This window comes from Grampus griseus, assembly GCF_964374135.1.
Source record: "Grampus griseus genome assembly, chromosome: 19".
NCBI classification, from domain to species: Eukaryota; Metazoa; Chordata; class Mammalia; order Artiodactyla; family Delphinidae; genus Grampus; species Grampus griseus.
Window position 1 is genome coordinate 24,099,053 of NC_139013.1, and position 24,542 is coordinate 24,123,594.

Consider the following 24,542-nt stretch of genomic DNA (forward strand, 5'->3'; position numbering starts at 1 on the left):
GGCCATATGGTAGGTTTATGTTTAACGGCCAAATTGTTTTCCACAGTGCTGTACCATCTTGCATAAGAATGTATAAGAGTTCCAGTTACTATGCATCCTTGGCAGTACCTGGTATTATCAGGGTTTGGGTTTTTCTTTTAAGGTGTTCTAATAGGGATGAGATGGCATTGCCCTGTGGTTTTCATTTGCCTTTCCCAATAACTCATGGTGTTGATTATCTTTTCATGTGCTTTTAGGCCATCCACATCTTTTCTCTGTGAAGTGTCTGTTGAAACATTTTGCCCTCTTTTTAATTGAGATTTCATTTTCTTATTGTTGAGTTTGAGAGTTCTTTATGCATTCTGGGGACAAGCACTTATGTAATTTGTAGACATTTTCTCTCAGTCTGTATCTTGTCTTTTCATTTTCTTAACGGTGTCTTTTGCAGAGCAAAAGCTTTTAATTGTAATGAGGTCCAATGTATTTGTTTTTTTTCTTTTGTGCTTTGGTGTTTAGTGTAAATCTCTTTGTATAACCCAAGGTCACAAAAATGTTCTCCTATATGTTCCTTTAAAAGTTGTATAGTCTTTTATTTTATATTTAGGTCTGTGGTCCATTTTGAGTTAATTTTTGTGTAAGGCGTGAGGTGTACACCAATGTCCTTCCCTCCCTCCTTCCCTCTGGTCTTCTCTTCCTTCCTTTTTCTTTCCTTCTTTTTGTTTTTTTCATTTGTTTGTTCTTTCTTTTGGCATAAGGATGTTCAATTGTTCTATATCATTTGTTGAAAAGACAACATTGAATTGCCATTGAATTTTCTCCATTTCTCCGTTGAATTGCCTTTGCATCTTTGTCAAAAATCAATGGACTAAACACAACATTGTAAAGCAGTTATACTCCAATAAAGATGTTAAAAAAAAAGTCAAGGGGTATGTTTTACTTTAAATTTTGGTACTGGATTTCTTATGTAAACCCCTTGCTAAAATTTTTTAACAACCATAATGAAAAAGAGAAAAAAATCCCAATATGGAATTCTTTTTTTTAACATCTTTATTAGAGTATAATGGCTTTACAATGCTGTGTCAGTTTCTGCTCTATAACAAAGTGAATCAGTTATACATATACATATGTCCCCACATCTCTTCCCTCTTGCAACTTCTTCCCTCCCACCCTCCCTATCTCACCTGTCTAGGTGGTCACAAAGCACCAAGCTGATCTCCCTGTGCTTCTTTGACAAGGATCCACCATTTAGGGGCAACATAAATTCTTCAAAGGATACATAATAAATATAGAAAAAATAATCAAAAAAAAAATTAATGGACTGTACCTGTGTGGGTCTGTCACTAACTCTCCATTCTGTTCCATTGATCTATGTGTCTATTGGTCAATAAATACCATACTATACTGTAGTTTTATAATGTCTTAAAATTGTACAGTATGAATTCTCCAACTTGCTCTTCTTTTCAAAAGGATTTGACTACTCTAGCTCTTTTGCTTTTCTATATAAATTTTAGAAGTAATATGTCATAACTATGGTCCTACTGGGATTTTGATTATAATTGCATCAAATATCTAGATCAGTTTGGGAGAGAATTATTGGTTTCTTAACTACGTTGAGTCTTGCATTCCACAAGCACAGTATTTCTCTCCAATCATTTAGATCTTCTTTGAATTCTTTCATTAGTGTTTTGTAGTTTTCAGCACACATAGTCTGCATACATCTTTGTTAGATTTATATCTACTTAGCTACTTTCTATTTTTGGAGCAATTGTAGATGCTATTTTTTAATATTGCAGTTTCCAATTGCTCATTTCTGGATTATAGAAATACAGTGGATGTTTGCTACGTTGCCCTTGAATCTATCTCATGACCTTGCTAAACTCACTTATTAGTTCTAGTCTTTGTTTTTTATAGATTCCCTTGGGATTTTCTAAGTAGACAATCATATAGTGCGTAAATAGAGACAGTTTTGTTTCTTCCTTTCCAATCTCTATGTCTTTTTTGTTTTTGTTCTTATTGCCTGGGATAGGCCATCTAGTATGATACTGAATAGGAGTCATGTGAGTGAACACCCTTTCCTTGTTTGCAATCTTAGGATGAAAGCAAGCATTTTTTTCACCATTAAATATGATGTCAGCTATAGGGTTTTTGTGGATGCCCTTTATCAGGTTAAAGAAGTTCTCTTCTATTCCTGGTTTGCTGAAAGTTTTCATCATGGTTGGATGCTGAACTTTTAAATGCTTTTTCTGGGTCAATTGATATAACTATGTGATTTTTCTTCTTTAATGTGGTAACGTGAAGATTGCAATGACTGATTTTCAAATGTTGAACCAGCTTTGCATTCCTGGGATAAACTGCATTTAGTTGTGATGTATCAATATTAATACTTTTTTGTATATTGCTGAATTCAATTTGCTAATATTTTGATGAGGATTTTGTGTCTGTATTCACGAAGGATATTGGTCTGTAGTTTTCTTGTATTGTCTTTTATTACGTTCTGGCATCAAGGTAATGTTGGCCTCATAAAATAAGTTGGATAAGTTGGGAAATGTTCCCTCCTATTCTCTGGAGGAATTTGTGTAGAATCTTCTTTAAATGTTTGGTAGAATTCACAGAGAAACTATCTGGGCCTAGAATTTTCTTTTTCAGAAGGTTTTAAACTATAATTTCAGGTTCTTATAGGTAGGACAGTTGAGGTTACCTACTTTTTCTTGGGCAAGTTTAGCAATTTGTGTCTTTCTGGGAATTAAGCAATTTCATCTAAGCAGTCAAATTCATGTGTATAGCGCTGTACATACTATTCTCTCATTAAACTTTTAATGTTTGTAGAGTCTATACTGATAGCCTTTCTTTCACTTCTCATAATGGTATTTGTGTCTCTTCTTTGTCTTTGAGAGTCTGGCTGTCAGTTGGTCAGTCTTACTGATACTTGCAAAAAAAAAAAAAAGACTTCAGTTTTCATTGATTTCTCTATTTTTCTGTTTTTAGTTTCATCAATTTCCACCCTTACCATTATTTTCCCTTTCCTTCTACTGGCTTTGGGTTTATCTTTCTCTTTTCCTAGGGTAAAAACTAGGTTATTAATATGAGATCTTTCTTTTTAAAAATAAAAGCACTTAATGCTATAATTTCTAAGCACTGCTTTACCTGCATCCCATACATTTGATATATTGCATTTTATTTTTGTTCAGTTATTTGTTCAAACCATTTTCTAATTTCCCTTGAGATTTCCTTTTGACCCACAAATTATTCAGAAGTGTGTTGTTTAATTTCCAAGTATTTGAGGACTTTATCCAGATAGCTTTCTTATTGATTTCTAGTTTAATTCCAAGATGTTTAGGATTTGAGCCTCATGCCCTACAGCTGGAGGTAGAAATTGTGGATACTTTGGGAGGGTATCTTGATAATTGTAGCAAAAGCCTTAGAAATTTTCATATACTTGGACCCAACAGTTTCACTTGTTTGCTTGGACCCTAAGGAAATATTCATGAAGGCACACATACATTTGTGCAGTCCTCCAAATTTGGAAAAACCTAAACGCCAAACAATAGGAATAGGGAACTGGTTAGCTAAAGTATGGTTATCCAAACAATGAAATGTTATGCAGCCATTAAAACTTTTTCTGAGGAAGAATGTGGAGTGCCATGGGAAGGAGCTGATGATCTATATTAACTCCTTTGTTGTCTGTCATCTCCCCACTGGGATATAACCTCAATGAGACAACAAACATTGCTTCTCTTCTTTATTGCTATTTTTACTGTATTTTCACATCGTAAATACTCAGAAATATTTAAGTAAATAAATTGGAAAAAGTATATTTTATCATTAGTATGTCAGTATTCTATACATTGCATATTATGTAACTATTATATATTATACATATGTGTATGTATATATGTATATACGTGTGTATGTACACATCTGTGAAACCTGGTCCCTCTCTTTATATGTGAGTTGCATTCTTGCTCCTACTTTGCCTTTAAGTTATGTGCATTTTCCCCCTTTTCCCTGTGACTCACTCTAGATCCATTTCACCCTGCTGCTCTTCCACGCTTGTGGAGCAATCCCTACTTGGGGGCTGTTTACAGTCATCATTTCTGATCACTAATTATGATGATGTCCTCACACTTAGTAGGCACAAGCCACCTCATTTTTCTGAAGGACAAGTGTGGACAAACGTAACTTTCTCCTCAAGGCCCAAGGTGAGTTAATGGCCAAGGGGGATCTCGGGCCAGGGTATATTACTCCCATCCCAGCGACCTTCCCTTCCAAGGCCTTGCTCCTACAGCCCTGTCCTTTCAAAGATAATGACTCTGGGGCATCTGGGGCCCCTGATTCCACTTGAGGTTGTGAGCCCCTCATCAGAAGTGTCTGGGCTGTCAGCATCCCATGAAATGCCACAGTGGCCTTGCACTCTTGCTGGTTCTTACATTTCCCAAATACCAAAAGGCCACAGTCTGCCATAGCAACTAACAGTCTGAGAAACGTAATTGCTTTTTAAAAGATATTGGGCAACCGGGCCACTTGTGCTTTGCCATTCTCTAGCTTTTATAAAACAACACAAAATACTGCAGGAGACACCCAAAGGCCCTCAGCAGGCTTCAGTGAAAATAAAATGGGCTTGGGGGTGAACGGATCAGGGGTCTGGTTTTGTCACTGTGTGAACTCAGGCATGTGACAGTCTCTGAACTTCACCTGCCCCACCTGTGAAATAGGGACACGTGGGCATTAAATGTGGTATCACAGATGAAAGGATGGGTACCTTGTGTCTGGGAAATAGTGAGGGCTCAGTACAGAGGATTTGTTGTGCATCCATCCCGCTGACAACTGTGCTCAGAATTACCTTCTAAACGTCCCACCTTCAAGGGAAGAGCACACCATTGGAATCAAGGTGAGCTCTACCTGACTCACACCTTCCTCACCTGTTTGGCTTGCTCCCCTTTCACCAGTTCTTCCTTCTCCAATATCTTGCACATCTCAGTGGTCTTTGCTGATGGGGGGAGATCTTGCAGCTTCTCCAGCTTCCTTTTGGGATAAGAGTGTAGGGAGATATAAGTGGGACTTTTTACCTTCTCAAGGTTTGTTTTGCAAAATCTTTGCCAACTTGGAATTGACCATGTGAGCTGACACTGGATGTCATGGGAGGACACTTAGGTTTGGTGAAGTTTTCTCTGGAGCCCAGAATTTGGGAGACCCTTTGATCCTGAAGGAGACTTTCCAAAGCTGACTGTCCATATCCACCACAGGCTTAGTGGGGAAGGACAGTGTGGACCTTGGGGACTCAACCCTCCTGCCCGACATCCACTCATGCTTTGGTGTCCCCACTCCCTTGGCCAGTATCTGGGGCCTCAGTCCATGACAACAGCACTCTCTCCTTTGTAGCACATGTGTCTGCTTTGTTTCCACCCTCCCAGCCGACCAGGAGCATCTGAGAGCTAGGACCACCGAGCTGCCATCTCTCTCCTCCCAACTCAGAGCTCAGTAATTGGCCACTGGAAGCAACACTGAAGGATGAGGTCATTTGAATCCTGAACTGATAGCTGCTTTGTGCAAAGGAAAGCGATGCCCCCAGCCACACACACACACACCTGAAGATACGCCTCCTTCCAAGGGAGGTTTGGCTAAGGCACTTTGTTCTTCGGCACAGAGCAAGCTAGTGGCATCACGTTTGAGTGGCCTCTGAGTGTCTGAGCAAAATGTTCTGCTTTCGATCGTCACTCTTCAAACAGCATGTTATTGTCATGCTTCTGCCTCTTTTTAATAAAGAAAAACAAGAAGGGGTTTTGCACGTGCAAAATTAACACAAATCAAAACTGCGCTTCTCTGATCCATTCTGGACTCTGATCTGCACCGGCCTTTTTATTTTCCCACTGAGAATGTACAGCTCAGGAAGGATTATGGAGGGAGAAAACCGCTTACCACTTCCCATTTGATTAACACAATTTAATGCGGCAATAATGCCAGGGAAGTTCATTACTGGGGAAAGGCTCTGATGCGGCTGCCTATGGTGTCTGGGGACTGGGTCTTTTTATTTAAAACGCAATCAAGCACCTACAGTGAGAGGATCTGTGAAATTCTGCCTAAGCTGGGGAAAGTGGAATTTCCATTTAGTATAGACAGAAAAAAATCCCTTCTGTTTGTACAGCTTTTGACAGTTTTTCATTCCACCTGCAAATATTTAGTGTGGCTTATTAAGTTCAAAACTCTGGGATGCAAAAAAGGAGCAAAGGACCCTACCCTCATGGCGCTTACAGCCTAGAAGGGAAGGAGGATGTTAGCCAAAGTGAGCGCGTTGGTGAAGGACGTCATAAGGGGAAGGACGGGGGTATGAGAGCAGGTGAGTCAGTAATATGGCATCTGTCTGGGCAATCAGGGAAGCCTACCTGGAGGAGATGACATATGAGCCGAGATCAGAAGCACGAGTAAGAGTTGATTTGGAATCGGTGACCAGGAGAGGGGCAGAGTTTTTGAGGCCGAGAAACAGCCTGTGTGACATTGTGAGGCAGGCAGCAGCCTGAGCTGTGAGCAAAGCTGTCAGGTGGCCACAGTGTCTGGGCAGATGGAGGGTAGCTGGCAGATGGGGGAGGGGGTTGGCGAAGAGTACATCAATGCACCCCAGCCTCCTCGCCTCCAATTCAGCTGCAGCTGGGTGTGGAGGATGGAGGGTCACCCTTATGGTCAGAGAATGATTAGAAGTGCGTGGCCTCCATCTCAGAGGATCCCCCACCCCTCAGTAACAGTGGCTTAGAAGGCCCAGGCTCAAGACCCAACCCTGTGTCTCCTCAGATTTGTGACCTTGGCAGTGTCATTCAGCTCACCCGTGCCTCCATTTCTGATCTGCAAAATTTTGTCATTGTGGTCACTCTTGTCTTGCCTCACAGCACTGTTGGATAAAAGAAATAAAACAGGAGGCTCAAGCAGTTTCGAGGCATTCTGGAGCATATCAGGGCTCCTGGCATCAATCATTAATGGGACACAGGACACAGGACATGGCTGGGCAAGAGCAAGGAGCCATGAGTTGCAGTGAGATTGGGAAGATTCTGTCCAGCCTCTAGGAATAAGACTGAGGTCTGCTGAGGAACGGGCTCTCTGAAATAATCCTCATGTTAATCATGAGCAGGTAAATTATGCTGCAGTAAATACAATCCCAAAGTCCCTGAGTTAGTACCGCCAAAGTTATTTCTTATTCACACGAAGCCGATTCAGTCTTGGGCAACTGTCCAGGGCAACCGTCCTGTGTGCTGTGAGTTCACAGTTCAGGCTGAGGGAGCCTTGCCCATAGCTGCAGGGCCACGGTGGAGACAGCACACCAGCTCTTAATTGCTTCCCCTGGAAGGGACATGTGACACTTCTGCTTTTGTTCCAGTGGCCAAAGCAGGTCACATGGCCACACCTCACCTCAAGGATAGGCAATTCTGCACCTCTTTGTCCCAAGAACATGCATCCTGGCTGCCAGCATCCTGCTTCTTCTAAGCCGGCTCTCCTGCTTTTGTCCCCATAGCATTTTATCACCTATGACACATCACATCGTCTGTTTCTTATGCCGATTGTTTATTTCCTGCTCTCTCACGCCACCACCTAAAATATGGAGGCCACAAGGTAGGGATCTTGCTCTGTTTTGTCCTTGGTGTTTTCCTAATGTCCAGAATGGCGCCTGGCACGTATCAGGTGCTCAATAAATATTTGCCAAAGGTCCAAAGGGACTGCCCAGTAATGCCTGAGTTCTTCCAGTGTCTGTGGCCCAGAGAGCGGAAACCTCTTGTCTGGATTATCATGTTCATTATCATTTAGGGGAACTAAACTCCTCCAAAAATGTGGCATCTCTTGGTCAGCTTCTCTGCCTATCAGGATGTTAATGATAAAGAAAAACAACTGGGCTTCCCTGGTGGCGCAGTGGTTGAGAGTCCGCCTGCCGATGCAGGGGACATGGGTTCGTACCCCAGTCCGGGAAGATCCCACACGCCGCGGAGCGGCTGCGCCCGTGAGCTATGGCCGCTGAGCCTGCGCGTCCGGAGCCTGTGCTCCGCAACGGGAGAGGCCACAACAGTGAGAGGCCCGCGTACCGCAAAAAAAGAAAGAAAGAAAGAAAGAAAAACAACTAATTGAGGCTCAGAGAGAGGAAGGGCATTATTTCAGGGGGGCTGCCACGAAGAGCAAGGCAAACCAGAGGAAGCAGGAGAACGCACCTGGCAGCCAGCGGGTGGGAGCTGCATTTTCTTTCACTCCCTGGACACTCATGAACGGCAGAAAAGGACCAGCTCTCTCTCATGTTCCCTGAATGGCGAAGGCAGAGGCTGTCTTGAGCAAGAACAAATTGTCCTGACCCGTGGATCGGGATCAGAGAACTGAAGTAGAGGCTGGACAGGAGTCAGACACATGGAGCTACTGGGCTTGACTCAACGGCCCCCGAGGGAGAAGACCCGCCTGGAAGGCCGGTAGAGGTTTCCTCCTCGCTTTCTGGCTGCGGCGAGTTTAGCTTTCCCATCCTGCAGGTACTGTCACCCGCAACCTTAGGAGCGCACTTCACTTCCCCCTTGCAGGCAGAAGACACAAGATGCATCTGTATTTAGCCTCTGCTGTCAGGGAGAAGAAAGCCGCGTGAGCCTCTTCTAACTGGCTGGAAGCCTGGCCTGGCTGTGGAGCCACCTGGGTCATGCTGGGTGATGCTGACAAGCTCTTCGCCTGCGGGAAGTTTTATCTGCCAGGCCTCTAATAAACTCTTCACTGCAGTTGCTCACACCTGGGGACCTTTACCCTCTGCGGGGGGCCTCCCTGTGTCCCAGGTGTTTCTTTACTGCCTTGAGAATTCAGGCAAGAGTTGGCTGCGATTTGATTAGCACTGGAGATGTCAAAGCACACCACCCGGCCACTGTCTCCCTTGGGACAATAGGAAGACTTTGTTTATGTTTGGTATTTGCTCTGTCCCTCTCCTGTCACTCTGCAGCAGTAATTATATTCTCCCTTCTTTCTTTCTTTGGATGTTTCATCTGTGATGGTGGAGTAGCCACGTGGGCTTGTGGATCTGACTTGGGCGGCATGTGAGGAAATGGTAAGAACGAGGTGGCTTACGTTGTGTGACGCTCTGACCTTTCCGGCGCCTCCACGTGCGTGTTTTATCGTCACAGCTTCCCCGTCAGGAAAGCCCGACAAGGGGGATTGTCCCTCTATTTGCAGATGGAGCTCTTTGGGCTCAAAGAGGAGCAGGGACTTGCCTCAGGGTCCAGAGTGAGTTACAGACAGACTTAGTGAGAATCCAGCTGGCCTGGATTTTGTTTTTTAGTGTGTTTGACAAATATTTAGTGAGTTGCTACCATGTGCCAGGTGCTTTTCCAGGGGCTGGTGAGAGGCTGATGCAGAGTAGATCGGGGTTGTGCTCTCTGGGGTTGACATTCTTGGGATCCATCTGAAAATAGAGGCAGATTTAGGATATTCACATGCATAATGCAAAATGGTTGTCTTTTCTTATGTGATTTTTAAAACAAGGCTTAGGGTACAGAGTTCTCACTCTGTGTCTATCTCCATCTCTCTCTTTCTCTCCCTTCCTCCCTCACCCTCCTTCTCTTTCTCTTCCTTTTTCTTTTCTGTTAGGACTTGGGGAGATCCAAGTTCACTGCCATGGCCATCTACTACTTTTCTTTCTTCCCTAATGATTTCAATAACTGTTGGTACAATGCACCATAGGCTTTTTCTTGCAAAGGAACAAAAGGTGAACTGTTAATATGATTTTATTTGGGCTCAGATTGGATAAGGAAGACCTTTTGTTTCCTACCTTTCATACTCAAGTCGGCACTCCTTAATTAAATTGAGCTTGTGGAAAGTGAACTTTGGGGGGAGGGAGACTCCTGAGAATAGAATACGTTTTAATCAAATATAGGCAATAAATAAATAAGCAAGAAAAGAGCTATTAGATAAAGAAACACCCTGCACACTTCCAGATGAGAGCCCTTGACGGAAAGGTGATTTGCTTTTTCTTTTGGGTGAAAGTGCACACTTAGAAAGAAAACAGGGCCACTTGGACAAGATCATTTACCACCCCCAACCCAGACACCCTGAGAATGGGGAAGAGCCTTGCTGATTCTGCTGCCGTGGACCACCGCCGTGGTTTTCTGCAATTAAAGCACGAGGGGCTGCCTGATTTCGCTGAGCTTATGCCTCACCTGGCCACGAGGGGGCGTAGAAGAGTCACTTTTCTCTGCGTGGAACGGTAAACCTGGGGGGCCTCTCACCTCTGGGCCAGGTGTGGCCAATGATTTTGTCTGCTGGGCTTGGGGGCACTGAAAGGGAACTGAACATCTGCCTGCGCATGGGGGAGGCTGGTTCACCCCAAGACCCCAGAGGTACAGGGAAGAAATGGAGTGGGAACATTGTGATGGGTGACGGTACGGACTTTGAAGGCTCTGAGACTTACTTTGTGTGTGATTGTAAGTGAGCTACTTTGCCTTTTGAATCTCAGCTTCCTAATCTGTAAAATGGGGATATAACCTTATAGGGCTGTTGAGAGGAGTCAATGAAATTACAAATATAATAAGTTGAGTGTGAAAGTGATAGGTGCTCAATGGTTATTATGATACCTCTGTCCCTCCCCAATACCCAGCCTGCCCCCAAAACGTGCTGCCCGCAAGGAATCCAGGCGTATCCCACTGCCTCTTTTCCTTTGTGTTTTTTTACAGAAAGTTATAATGAAATATATGGTAAGTCTTTTAATGGAAATTGTCTTTGGCTATAAAATATATGTATTCATGCATTCATGTAACTGTTGAGTGCCTACTGTGGGTCAGGTACTCTGGACATGAAATGGAGAGTAAAAAGCAGACCTAGCAGATGCTCTCATAGAATTTCCAGTCCAGACCAGCGCTGTCTGATAGAACTTTCCATGATGATAGAAATGTTCCATATCTGTGTGCCCAATATGGTAGCCACTAGCCACATGTGGCTACTGAGCCCTTGAAATGTGATTAGTGACAGGAAGCAGAAATTCAATTAAATTGTATTTGATTTTAATTGATATAAGTTAAAATAGCCATACATGACTAGTGGCGAATCTATTAGTGTGGGTCTAGAGGATAAATGTGAAAATGTTTAGCACAGAGCCTGGTGCCCATTCAGTACTCAATAAGTGCACACTTCCTTTCCTTCCCTCCACTGTGTGGCCCCTGGTACCTTGTGTGTAACTCCTCTGCTGCTATTACACCTTCTTGGGGATGAGTGAGGTCATCCAAATAGACTCTAGAAAGGCAGGCTCCAGTTCAGATTACTTTATGTATGCCTGGCAGGATTTTGCACACATTAGGTGAGACAACGTGGTGGAGGGAAGGGAACATGCTTTGGAGCCAAGTGGAAATGATTTTAAATCTCGGCTCCATCACTTACCAGCTGCAAGATAGGAGCAAGTTACTTAACCTCTCAGTTTTCGCTTCTGTTAATTGGGGTGATGATCGCCACTTGGGTGGTTGTGAAGACAGATGAGATCGTGCAGGAAACGAACCCATGACACAAATGGTCTTCAAGGATGAGAAATCCAATTGGAAGCCAAATATGGTCAACCCATGATGAGGCTTCTTTGGACATTCCTAGCCTGAGAGATGTACCCCCTGTGGTGTGACTCTGTTGTTCTAACCTTGTTGATTGGCCAGCCTGTGAGCACCTGATTCCAGATAAGCCAATCATGTTTCTTTCAAGAGATTTAAAAAGTACAAGACCTAAGGGAGCAGGCCAGCCCTTCTCTGGTGGTGGGAGCTGAGAGAAGTGAGGCCCAAAGCTAGCTGCACCAAGATTCCCCCATCCCCCAGGCGGAGGGAGCTGGTCTGCAGCAGGAAAGAATCAAACCAACCCATGCAAAGAGAAATGGACATAAAAAGTGGGGAAAGAGAGAGAGAGAGCAAGCAAGCCAGCCCTGGAGATGTTCACACCCTGTTCCAATTGGCCCCGAGATCCGGATGAAGCCTTAGTGCTCCCAGGGTTACATGAGGCTACTTCCTCATCCTTCTCAAACATTCTCCTTCCTGCCAGAGCCGATCTGGCCTGGGTTTCTCTCACTTGCAACAAAACAAATTCTAATTAAAACAGTGATCAATGCAATACCTTCTCTTTCTCCTGCCCATTTGCATCCCATCAGACCTTTGCCTTAAACTTTGTCCTTACCCTCTATTTCCACATCTGCTGTGGGGTAGCTCAGAACCTGGAGTGGTTTCCGGGTTGGGTGGAATGCTGAATCCCTGGATGTTAATTGCAGTTGGAGTCCTTTCCTGTAATGTTTATGTAACGTTGCCTCAGGACAATTTAGTAGCAAAAGAGCGTGCGCAGATGTCTCTGAAGTGGTCCTCTGAGAGGTAGCTCAACATGTGGAGAAGAGGGCGTGCTGAATAGGGAGCCAGGGGACCCAGGTTCAAACCCTTGCCTGGCTGTTCACGAATGTGAACTTGGCAAGTCGTGGCCCGGGCCTCAGTTTCCTCATTGGTGAAGTGGAGATGATACCACATGTCATGCATATCTCACGGGGACTCTGTGTTTGGATGGAAGAATTCATGAATTCAACAATCCCTTGTCGAGTTGCCGCCCTGAGTCTGGCACTTCGCATTCGTGCAGAGCGCTTTGAGAATTACATACGCCTTCATCCATCTTCATCCCAGCTCCGACGAGGAAGAAACAGGAGGCGTGTCTGGGGAAGGAGGGCATTTCCTACCTGCCTTTTCTTGGGACCCCTGATGGGCCAAGGAGGCAGTGGATTCATAGCAGTCTCCTACTTACTTGAGAACTTGGTGGTTTCCCCCTGGAACATCACAGCACCTGGACATTTCATGGCTCACACCTCGGGCTCACCTTTACATGAGACGAGCGTCCCAACTGGGGAGCCACCTGCCACCATTCCTTTCTGTTGAGCATCAGGGCCTCCTTCCCTTTCTGGGCACCCAGAATCAGCAGGCTTGCTTCTCACACCATCCTACCAGCTTCCCAACTGGCCAAAGCCAGGAACATTGTTGCCTTTGGCACTGCGGTGTCTTGACTTTACAAATTCACAGTTTCTGGAGCCCTTCTTTGAGAATTCTTACCCACTGCCGTCCTGCCCCAGACTCAGGTGAAGTCACCTGCACTGAGAATCGGTAGCCGTACCTGGGTCCTGGTCCTAGCGCTGCTCTCAGACCTCGGGCAGGTCACATCTCACACTCTTCATTCCTCAGAGTGCCCGTCTATAAAACCAGGATAAAAATACCTGCCTTCCTGACCTCACAGATAGAAAATTAGATTAGAGATGTGAGACACGGTGAAGCACGATGTGACTGCAAGGTAGTAGTATCATTTTTTATATAACCTTAAAAATCTTATTACAAAAATGATATCTGTTCATTGGGGGAAACTTCGAAAATGTAGATAAGAAAATGATGAAAATAAAAATAGTCCATAATCGCATCACCTAGAGAGAACTGCTGTAAATAATTTAACAGATATCGTTCTAAGATCTCCATCTATCTACTTGAAATGGGACAACACTCTTTGTGCTGTTTTGCAATTTGATTTTTCCCATAATAACATGAATCCTCAGAGATTAAACTTGTCGGATTTCCTCCCATGCTTCAGAGCCAGCGAAACACCTTGGAACTGTTGAAGATCATGTCCTCCGTCCTCCAAAGAGAAGATGCAGAAAGCTTGGATTCACTTGGGAGCCTCATCTCGGAGAAAGGGCTACGGCCCAGGGTCTGTGGAAGGAGGGTAATGTAGTCAGACACTTGGTGCTTTGAGGATAAAGAGGGAAACATCCTGTTCCACAGGGGAGGACCCCTGGGAGGTAGGGGTTGGTGGCTCTGGTCCTAAGAGATGGTGACAAAAGGATCCAGGGCTGACCCAGGGTCCCAGGAGCTGCATGAAACTCCAGACATGGTGGGCTGGGGAGGAAAAGGAGCTGCACGCTTGCACACCCAATTCTAGGGAGCCCTGGGCCAAGCTTGGCACCAAAGGAGTGACATTGTTGCCCCTCCCCCAAGAACAAGAGGGCCTCAACAGGGATATAGACTAGGGAGGGGGTGCAGCAGCTAACCAGCATCCTGGGTGTGAGCTGCCCTCAATGTACTGGGGGATGGTCCACAGCAGCAGTGGACCGATCCACCTCTAGAGTTTCTTCCATGTGGAGAGCCGTGTGGACCATCTATTAACCTTAGGAAAAGCCACGATTGGAAGAGGCTTTAAGAGGGAGATTGTAACTGTTCTCCTAATCATAAAGGTGAAGGATTGGGCAACTAAGCAGAAAAAGGAAAGAGATGTCCCTATTTGTAGTGGGTTGAATGGTTCACCTGGGACCTGTGAATGTGATCTTATTTGGAAAAAAGGGTCTTTGCAGAAGTAATTAAGTGAAGGCTCTTGAGATATCATTCTAGGTTTAGGATGGGCCCTAAATCCAATGACAGGTATCCTTATAAGAGAAAAGCAGAGGGATATTTAAGAGATAAGGAGTAGAGGGGACTCTCCCTCTAGCGACCTCTACTGGCAGAACTCAACAGGAAGGGTGTAGTTTGGAAAGTCGGAGCTCCAGCATCACAGAACAGAGTACAGAAGCACGGATTTGCAGCTGGGACTCAGCAGGTGTGATATGTGGTATAAGAACTGTGGGTTTGTCCATATCCAGTCCTGATTTTACAATGTTCTATGGACCCTGTGAACCCCATTGATGCTACCAGTGGATCTATTTCTGTTCAGGCAGCCAGAGTTGTTTTCTGTTGCTTACAACCAAGAAACCTAGCAGGTACAGCTGTTAGCTTATGTGATCCTCATACAACTCCATGAAGAAAGTCAGTAAAAAGTGGAATACACATTTTACAGATGAGAAAATTGAGTCTGGATGAGATTAAGTCTCCTACTCAAACCTGGTCAGTGGCAGTGCTAGGACCAGAACCCAGGTCTCCTTAATCCAAAGCCTTTCCCGCTCATTTTGCTTCTCACCTGACCTGCTAGAGCCAGAAAATAAAAGAAGCTCTGATCTTCCCGTGCTGGCGATGTTCTCCACTTCCTGCCAAAAAGAAACCGAAAGATCTGTGGAGATTACAGTCAGCCAGAGTGGCGAGTCTGTTTAAGCGAAGTGTCAGTTTGCCCATTACCTTGATGGAAGAGAATTTAACTTGTTGGAGAGATGGTAATTGAATGGAAACAAGTAGACTTTAAATTTCTTCCCAGAATGACTTTGAGATGAGGCAGAGAGACAGGGAATGTTGGTCTCCCTCTAAACCCTCTCCCCTCTTCTTCTCCAGTAATTTCTCAAGTGTCGCGATAAGCCTTGGGAAAGTCTGATCCCCGGAGGACTCTCTCCTGTGGTTTCCAGGAGAGGCAAGCCTTCAGTCCCTGGAATGAGTCTCTTTAGGCATCTTGATAGTTGGCCATAAAGACACATTGGAGGGTAAGGTGCCTGCAAGAACTCCGAAATGGAATAAAAATCTCTTCAAGGTTTAGAAAATAAAAAATGACTGAAACACTGCCCTATTGATTTTCTTTCCCTGGTCTCACACCACTGGGTGAATAAATTATTCTTGGAGGTTTTGTACAAATTACTCAATAAAGTCGCAAGCAATGTGTCTGGTAAATGTGGTCTGCTTTGATTTCAAGACCACACAGCAGCCTGCAGCAGGAAGTGCTAAGGCAGAAGAGACCTTGTGAGCCACAGAATTCAACTTCCTCACTTCATGGGTATGAATAATGGGAGGCAGGGCGACTGGGAGATGTGCCTGGGGTCACAGAGCGAGTTGGTGACAGAGTTGAGAGTAGAACTCAGAGCACTGGACTGCGTCACGCTGTCTCCAAATTTGAAGGCAGATAGGTAGGAGCCTTGATAGTTTCCTGTGGTCGTTTCCTTTATGTGTCAACTTGACTGGGCCACGGGGTGCCCAGACATTTGGTCAAACGTTATTCTGGGTGTATCGGTCCAGGTGTTTCTGGGTAAGATTAACGTTTGAATCAGAAGACTGAGCAAAGTAGCTGCCCTCCTTAATATGGGAGGGGCTTCACCCAATCATTTGAAGACCTGGCTGGAACAATAAGGCTGAAAAGAGGGAACTCCTGCCTGACTGTTGAGCTGGGCCATGGGTCTTTTCCCGCCTTTGGACTTAACTGAAGCAATGGCTCATCTTGGGTCTCCAGCCTGCTGGAATTTGAACTAGAGCTTACACCATCATCTCTCCTGGTTCTCAGGCCTTCAGACTGAGACTGGAAGTACACCAGTACATCTTCTGGGTCTCTAGCTTGCTAATTGCAGATTTTGGAACTTCTCAGCCTCCATAATTGTGTGAGCCAATTCCTTACAATAAACCTCTCTGTAAATAAATAAATAGATAGATAAATAAATGTCAGGCTCTCCAGGGAAACAGAACCAATATATATATACAATGTGTATAAGTTGGAGAGAAATAAAAAGTGATGATTTGGCATCTGAAAAAAAACCTTGACATCTGGAAGAGCTAAAAGAAATATTTAGCATCCTTACTTGAATACACAAATGGATCATACACAAAGGGCCAATATGTGTTTTCTCCATGCACTCCCTGTTTTATTTGTCTGTTTTAATATACAGCAATTTTGGTCCATTGAAATTGCTACTCCATTTCTTCAACTACACGTAGACATGGTCTACAGCAGAGGTTGCAGAGTGATAGCTTTAGGCTGGCATCGTCCTGAAGATGTGTTCTGTTTGGCCCACACTGTGGGGTTTTTCCCCACATTGTATTTTTGCAGTTTTCTTTAGCATATTATGTTTTAAGCATTTTTAAACTTACATCTTAAAAGCCAAGGGATTTCACATAAAAATTCCACCTTTCTTGCCTTAAAAACAAAAAGACACAATTTAGCGGCGTGTGGCTTCTAAATGGCCACAATCAGCTAGCACTAAGTAGCAGCTGTACTTTCAGTTATTGTGAGTGTCATGGGTTCCCCATAGTCCCCACCATTCCCAAATGTCTCCCGGATGCTGAAGATGTGGATCAGTGCCATTTGCCATCATGCTGTGCTGCTCAGATCAATTATCAAATAATTCAGAATGTCTTTGAGATAAAGACATTGATTCATTCAATTAACATTTCTTTGCTAGCAACTACTCCTAGGACGGTGTTGGGAGGTGGCAGTACAAAGATAAAGTTGGCATGGCTTTTGCCCATGGCGAGATGTGGCCACAGTGAAATGGTTCCTGTATTCAGGTCTCAATCCACAGTTTTTGCACCCTCATTAAGTATGCAGGTTGCTGCTTTGTCTGGAGCAGGTATATATTAAGAAAAGTGAGGGTGGGGTTAAGAGTTTGGGTGGTGTCAAACTGAGGTAGGCTGATGTAAGTAGGGGCTTTATCTGTGAACGTGGAAGTGTTATGGAATAGTCTCTGAGTGGGAGTATGGCATGATGAGAAAAAAGGGTAATGATGGCAGAGACCAGTTGTCCACCAAGCCGCCCCTCTTCCTCCTGGGCTCTCAGCGGGACTACATTTCCCAGCATTCTCTGAAGTTAGGGAAGACCACGTGACTGAATTCCAGCCAATGTGGGTGGAAGCAATAGCCCTTCTAAACCTTACTCTCCGAACTCTTTAAAGTGACAGCTTCCGTCTTCTTTCCCCTTTCAACAGCTGAATAATGAGGTTCGGAAGTTGTAGCTATATCATGGAAAGAGCCTAGATCCTTGGGTCACTGTGTAGGGGGGATACCTGCACTAGACTGTGATGTGAACGAGAAACAAGCCTTTACTTTGTTAAGCCACTGAGATTTGGGGATTTATTTATTATCATTTCCTTACCTAACAGTAACAACCATAACAACAAGAATAATTTATTAAGTGCTTACTCTGTGCTAGGCGTTGATCTAAGTGCTCTACATACATTATCACATTAAATCATTGCAATTCTATGAAATAGGTATTTTTATTAATATTTCCACTTAACAGTGAAGAAATTGAAGTACAGAGAGGTTAAGTAACTTGTTCAAGATCACACAGCTACTAATTAGAAAGTGTTTTATAGTAGGTTTATTCTGGAACAAAGGAGAAGCACAGAGGGAGGAGAATTCAAGGAGGCAGAAAAGCAAAGTAAAATGACTTGGAATCACATGTGGTTCCCTGTGCCTGCATCTGAGCTGGGGGTGTTTGGAGACTCAGGATGCAATGGTAAGATAGCTGCCTACGCCCATGGCAGAGTCCTGCTGTGAGGGCGGGGATACTGAGGTGCCAAAGGAGGCACCCACTCTCCCAAGTTGTGTCTTTAGGCTGGAGGACTCTTTAGCATCTCCAAAGAGCCCTTGTTCCTCTTCAGCTTCCAACATAGCCAGCACATAATTCTGACAGAAGGGCCTCACAGGAGAAAGCTTCCTGGGCTTTAGATGGTGCTTAGGTTGGAACATCAGATGGGGCCCAACAGCCTCCCTGCTGTGCCTGCTCAGACCAGAGAGGAGGATGGGGGCTCAGGCATCTGAAGAGAGTTGGCTGCCAGAAGTGTTCCTTATACCCCTCCAGCAGGTCACCCTGACCCAGACTTTGTGCTGCAGCATCAGAGGAGGAAATGGAAGCCCGAAAGCAGCCTTCTCCGGCGTAGGTGCCCTTCTCTGGCAGCCCCAGAGCTCCTCCAGGGGAGCCTGCTCCGGGCCAGGCGCGGGGCGCAATCTCCCCAACCCTGGTTTCCTCCATGCCTCGGTGTTGAGGATAGCAACTGACAAGGTTTAATTGAGCACCTATTTAGTGACGGGCACTGCCCTCAGTGCTGGAGAGCACATAGTAGGTCAACAGGTCAAGGACCTTATTCTCCAAGGAGACAGGCCAGCAAGATCATTTCAGATCTGAGGGACACAGTGGCATGGGGCGGGGTCGGGGAAGGCAGCTCTGAAGGGTTACACTTGGATTGAGAACTAAATGCTGAGCAGCCTCATGAAGACCAGGGGAAGTATCCCAGGTAGAAGGGACAGCAAGGACAAAGGCCCCTGCCAGGAAGGTACTGGCTAAGAAGGAACTTGGAGAGTTTGGGCGACAGCAAGGAGGCCAGAGGGGCTGGAGGGAGCCAGGGAGAAGAGCAGAGGTTGTAGAGGTCAGCCAGGGCCAGACCATGCCGGCCGTGTAGACCACGGGGAGAGGGGAGCACTGGCCTCTCCTCCGTCTCCTCTGAAGTCCTTGGGGGCCAGGACTGCCCAGTGCCAGTTCCCCAGAGAAACCTGCTCCACTGCTAGTTTCAGGGAGTTAGGTGAGGGATGCCTAGGAACAGTCTCTGGGGCCAGTGCAATGAGGTGGTGAAGGATGGAGAAACTTCGATGGGCTGTGCTCAAGTCTCCACGGTCAAAATTCTAATGACACAGTCTTGAGTATGTTACATAACTTGGGTTCCATTTTTTTCTCATCCGTAAAAGGCGAATAATAGTGTACCCACTCTGTCCAAGTATCGTGGGGCTCAAATGCCTCAGTGAGCTCTAAAAACACCTAGCGTGGACTAATGCTCCCTAAATATTAGCCACAGTTATTGGTTATGCTTAATGGACTGTGTTAACTATTAAGAGGGCTTCTTAAAGGAGGTAAGTTCTTGATTTCTGTTGTCCTTTTGGAATGATAGTAGAGAAACCAGCATCTGACTGTGTCCCAGACCCTGTGCTTGTGAATCTCATGAAATCCTCAGGACTCCAGGGGTAAGAACTACTCTGATCCCATTTTTCAGATGAAGGCAGTGATATCCAGAGAAGTCAGTTGACTTTCTAAGAGTCTCACAGCTGACACGTGGCAGAGCCAGAACTGAAGACACAGGTGTGTCTGACTCTGGAGTCCAAGTTCATGACCACCTTGTGAAGCAGTCTCTGTAAAAGTTCTCTCCTTCCTTTTTGGAGCTTCCCCAAGCTCTGCCCACATGGCACACCACTCCTCCTCAAACCGGAGATGCCAGTCAGACATTTGTTTCTCCTGCTTCTCTCCTCAAGGATGTGTGACTGAGCCCACTGTCTCTAAAGCACCCTGTAGTTTGTCAAGGCCATGCACATCTATCATCACTGTCACTGTGACCCCCACCTCATCAGCTGATGCATCAGCTAAGGCTCTGGGGCTAGGACATGACAGTCCAGTGGCAGGGCTGGGACCGGCCCCGAGTGCCCTGACTTCAGTTCAGCCCTCTGCCGGGACACCAGGCTGGTTCTTGGGGCTGGGGCTGGAGCAGACCCTGCCGAAATCATCGTTGAATTCGTCTGGATTGAATTGAGATGAGGATGGGTTTCAGATCTGGAAGCAGAGGAACAGAGCATCCCTGGACTCTCAATCCCAGAATCATCCTTATCTGCAGGCCTCAATTCATCAGCCGATGGCCTTGATGTCATGACCAGGGTTGGGTTGAGACAGGACTCCAGGAAAACCCAGCCAGGAGCTGCAGTGAAGGAGTCCGCTCCACAGAAACAAGCCATTACCGCATCTCTGGCCTGCCTGCCAAGCTTCCTTCCCTCCCCCTGCCGATGCCTCCACCCCACTCCTCACCTCAAGCACCAGCAGGAGCTCTCACTCCTCTCCTGGCCCCCACCCTGCTGCCATCTGCCGGGCCGTGCACTGGCCTCACTGTGCCTGGGAGTGGGCACCGCGCCATGGCAGCACACAGGCCTGCATGCCGGGCGGCAGGGCGAGCATGTGTGAACCCTGCGCGTGCTGTGAAGCTGCTGCATGGCCAGGCTTCTCGGGCGGGGGTTGGAGAGGTGTGTGGCCACGTGGCATGACAGACAGGTAGGGTGGGAGTGGACGCCTGGGGTGGAATGCAGCTGCCTGAGTAGCCCCCTGACTTGAGTTGGGATTGGAGGGGAGGGGACTGGGGAGGACGAGGGGCTGGGCAATTACAACACAGTTCCCGTGTTGCTGCCGAGTCAGCTCTGGTCACGCATGGAGGGGGGCAGAGCCCCCTGCCTCTTTGCAAAAATTGCTTTAGTAACAAAAGAGTAGCAGCCATTCATTGGGCACTTACTGCATGCCGGGCACGATGCCACGCTCTACTCTTGAGAGATAGCACCAAGAGCCTGTGCCACAAGCCCATGAGGTGCCCGCTCTACGATGAAAGACATGGAGCTCAGGCAGTGAAGCCGGGGGCCCGAAGTTACCCTGGGGTAAGTGTCAAGGCCAGGACTCAGCTCCGAGTCTGCTCGGCTCCTAACACCATTTTCGTCTCCTGACAATGCTGTGCCCAGCACTCTACTCCAGACTAGTGAGGCTCCTGCTAAGTGGCATCATTGGAGCACTTCCTGTTTGCTTGAATGTGCCGGATATTGGGGAGGAAACGAATGACATTGCCAACCTTTCAGCTGATTATTGTCTCACTGGGAGAGTCCAAATGAGCTGGAAGCCAAGTAGAACCACCAGACCAGAGTCGCAAACCTGATGGACAGTCAAAACGACCAGGAGAGCTTTAAATATGTGTCCCAGACCCACCCTGGCTCCCTGAATCCAAATCTAGGACAGGGTGCTGGGATTTGGACTGCTGGAAGGTTCCTGGGTAATTCTGATGGGATGGAGAGTCCATGGTGCTCAAACTCAGAGGAAGAAACGATTGCTGGAGGTTGGTGTGGTCAAGGAAGGCTTCCTGGAGGAGGGGAAGCTCAAACATGGGGTGGGGGTATTGGTGGGTATTTCACGCAGGGATGGTGCAGGGACAGCAGGCCTGGCAGCACATGCAAGGAGGGCAAGGAGGTCTCTTCAGTCAGAGGGCAAAGGCACACAGTGAAGTCCTTGGAGACGAGGCCAGGAAGCAGGAGGGTGGTTACCACTAAAGGCCCAGACGCCAGCCTGAGGAGTTCCATCTATTCACACAACAAACATTTATTGAGCACCTACTGTATGCTGGGCACCGTCTCACACACTAAGCGTATAGACAAATCGGATGGGAAGTGATATTTTGGTTACAAATAAAGACATGAGAAAACAAAGTTAGACATGGTGCTGAGGGAATGCTCCTGGAAGGCTGAGCAGGGTCAGGTGAAGAGGGAGAGCCAGCCATGGAGGAAGAACACTAAGGCGGGATCACACAGTGAAGGCTATCCCCTGAGGTGGGGTTTGCTGGGAGTGTTCGCAGAGCATCTCCAAGGGCAGTGTGGCCAGAGCAGCCAGAGCGAGCGTGAGAGCCATGCGAGGAAAGGCCGGCAGGTGGGCAGCGCTGGACTCCATGGGCCTCACAGACCATGGGCGGCGTTTAGATTGAAGCCTAAAACCTTGTGTTTTGCCAACGTTAGGACCAGGCCGTGTCTGCAGACTGACTGGAGGCTGTGGGTTGGGGAGGAGTGCCCCATTCTTCCCCTGAGCCTTTAACACCCCTCCTCTGTGGTCCCGCAGGCCTTCCCCTCCTCCCTCACCTTCTGCCCAAGCCCCCACGTTTCCCTTTGTCTCTCCAGTGCTCAGTCTGGAAATCAACCTTGCTGTCCCCCTCCTCCAGGGAAACACCCACTCTGTCTACACAGCAATCCACTCCAATCTCCTGCCCTGGCTCCCGAGTTGGGTGCCACGCAGCCAGGGGATCATTAGGTTGCCCAGCCCTGGGCTCAAGTCACCTTCCAGGCCCTTCAGCCATCCTTACCTCACTCCGTGCCTGAGATTCCTGGGAAGATGTGGTTCTGACAGGGGCTTTGCTCCCCAGAAAGGCAATTGAGAGTGATTCGTCTCCTTCACACTCACAATTTACTGTACAATTGGTCCAATGCTGCAGCATTAAGAAACTTACTGTTTTTAAGTAAAAGTTTATTGATGGAAATTAGGCAGATGGCAACAGCTGCAGAATGGCAAAGAAAGAAGTACTAATTTAATTGATGAAGCTCCAGTTAAACTGGGCATGGCTGTGGCAACCCCTCAGTTTGGAATTATGGGAGGGGTGTGTGTGTGTGTTTGTGTGTACGCGTGTGTGCACGTGCGCGTGTGTGAGTATAAACGTGAGGAGAGGTGGGATTCCAGATATTTCAACTCTCAGAATCTAGAGGTTCAGCTGGTATAATTGCCCAAGCCTGGAGTTATCCCCTCCACCCTATTCTGCAACCCAGGGATGTGTAGTAAAGCTTTTTTCAACAGATTTTTTAGATTATAATTTCTTGCTGAAACATTTCATTCTCTTTCTCACCAAAGCAGCAAGATCAGCGAGAGAGATCAACAGGAAAGGGGATCAGGTCCCATGTCATCACTAAGCGCGTCAAATGCCAGAATACCTCCCCCCGCCCACAACTTCGGAAGCTGACATTTTGCTCAAATCTCTCTTATCACCCTGTTTTGGTGACACCACCCAAGAACCAAGGCAGGCATTAGCAAAACCGGGTGCTAGGGGGCTCTGGCTCCAGAGTTCAGCGTTTCCACTGTGATACGTGGGAAACGACCTATTAATAACCACCTACTAATGCAAGAAGTCACACACCGTCCATGCCTGGAGATCCTGGAGAGCTCAGGTTGGTCCCATCCTCTGAGGGAGAAAAAGACTCATCAGAGTTGGAGATGATAACAGCTGACACTGATTGAGCATTTCAGCATGCTTTAATACTTCCCCTCCTTTTGTCTGTACATAGAAAAAGAAATCACAAAAGCTATTTACATAGTGAATCCCTTTTTAAATATTTTCCTTCAATCAAACCAAGGCCACTTCCATAGATATTGACTTAATTACATGCAGTCTCTTTATAAACTCAAGCTTTCACTACTTCTCTGGGTCTTTTCTTCTCTTCTCCAGCCAATTCCCTTATGAATCATATGCGCCAGGCACACACTGGTCTTCTTTCTGCCCTTAACACGTCCAGGCTTTGAGCCTGCCTTTGAGTGGATCCTCCTTTTGCCCAGAACTTGGACTATTTGGTTTTATCTCATCATTCTGACTTCGGCCCAAATTTCACTTCCTCATAGAACCTTCCACCTTAACTAAATCAGGACCCTCCCCAACCTGAGTATAAAGAGTGATTATCTTTTTAGCGCTGGCCACTATCCAAAATTTTCATGTTTCTATTGATTCCATGCCTATTGTTACCCTGAAACAGGAGTCTGAAAACTATGGCCCATGGGCTAAATCCAGCTCATGGCCTATTTTCAGTATAGCTCAGGAGGTAAGAATGGTTTTTACATTTTTAAGTGGGAAAGAAAAAAAAGAAAAGTGATATTTCATGATGTGAAAATTATATGAAATTCAAATTTCAGCTTTCAAAATTAAGTTTTTTAAAAAATTGAGATATAATTGACATATAACATTAACTTAGTTTAGGTGTACAGTGTAATGATTCCACATTTTTATATATTGTGAAATGGTAAGTCTAGTTAACATACTCAGAATCAAAGTTTTATGAGAGCACAGCATACCTGTTTATTCGTGTATGGCCTGAGTCTGTTTTTTTTAATCATCTTTATTGGAGTATAATTGCTTTACAATGGTGTGTTAGTTTCTGCTGTATAACAAAGTGAATCAGCTATACGTATACATATATCTTCATATCTCTTCCCTCTTGCGTCTCCCTCCCACTCTCCCTATCCCACCTCTAGGTTGTTTCCACACCAAAACAGCAGAGTTCAGTGGTTGTGATAGAAACTGTATGGACCACCAAGCCAAAAATACTTACTACCTGACCCTTCATAGAACAAGTTTGCTGACCCCAGGTCGA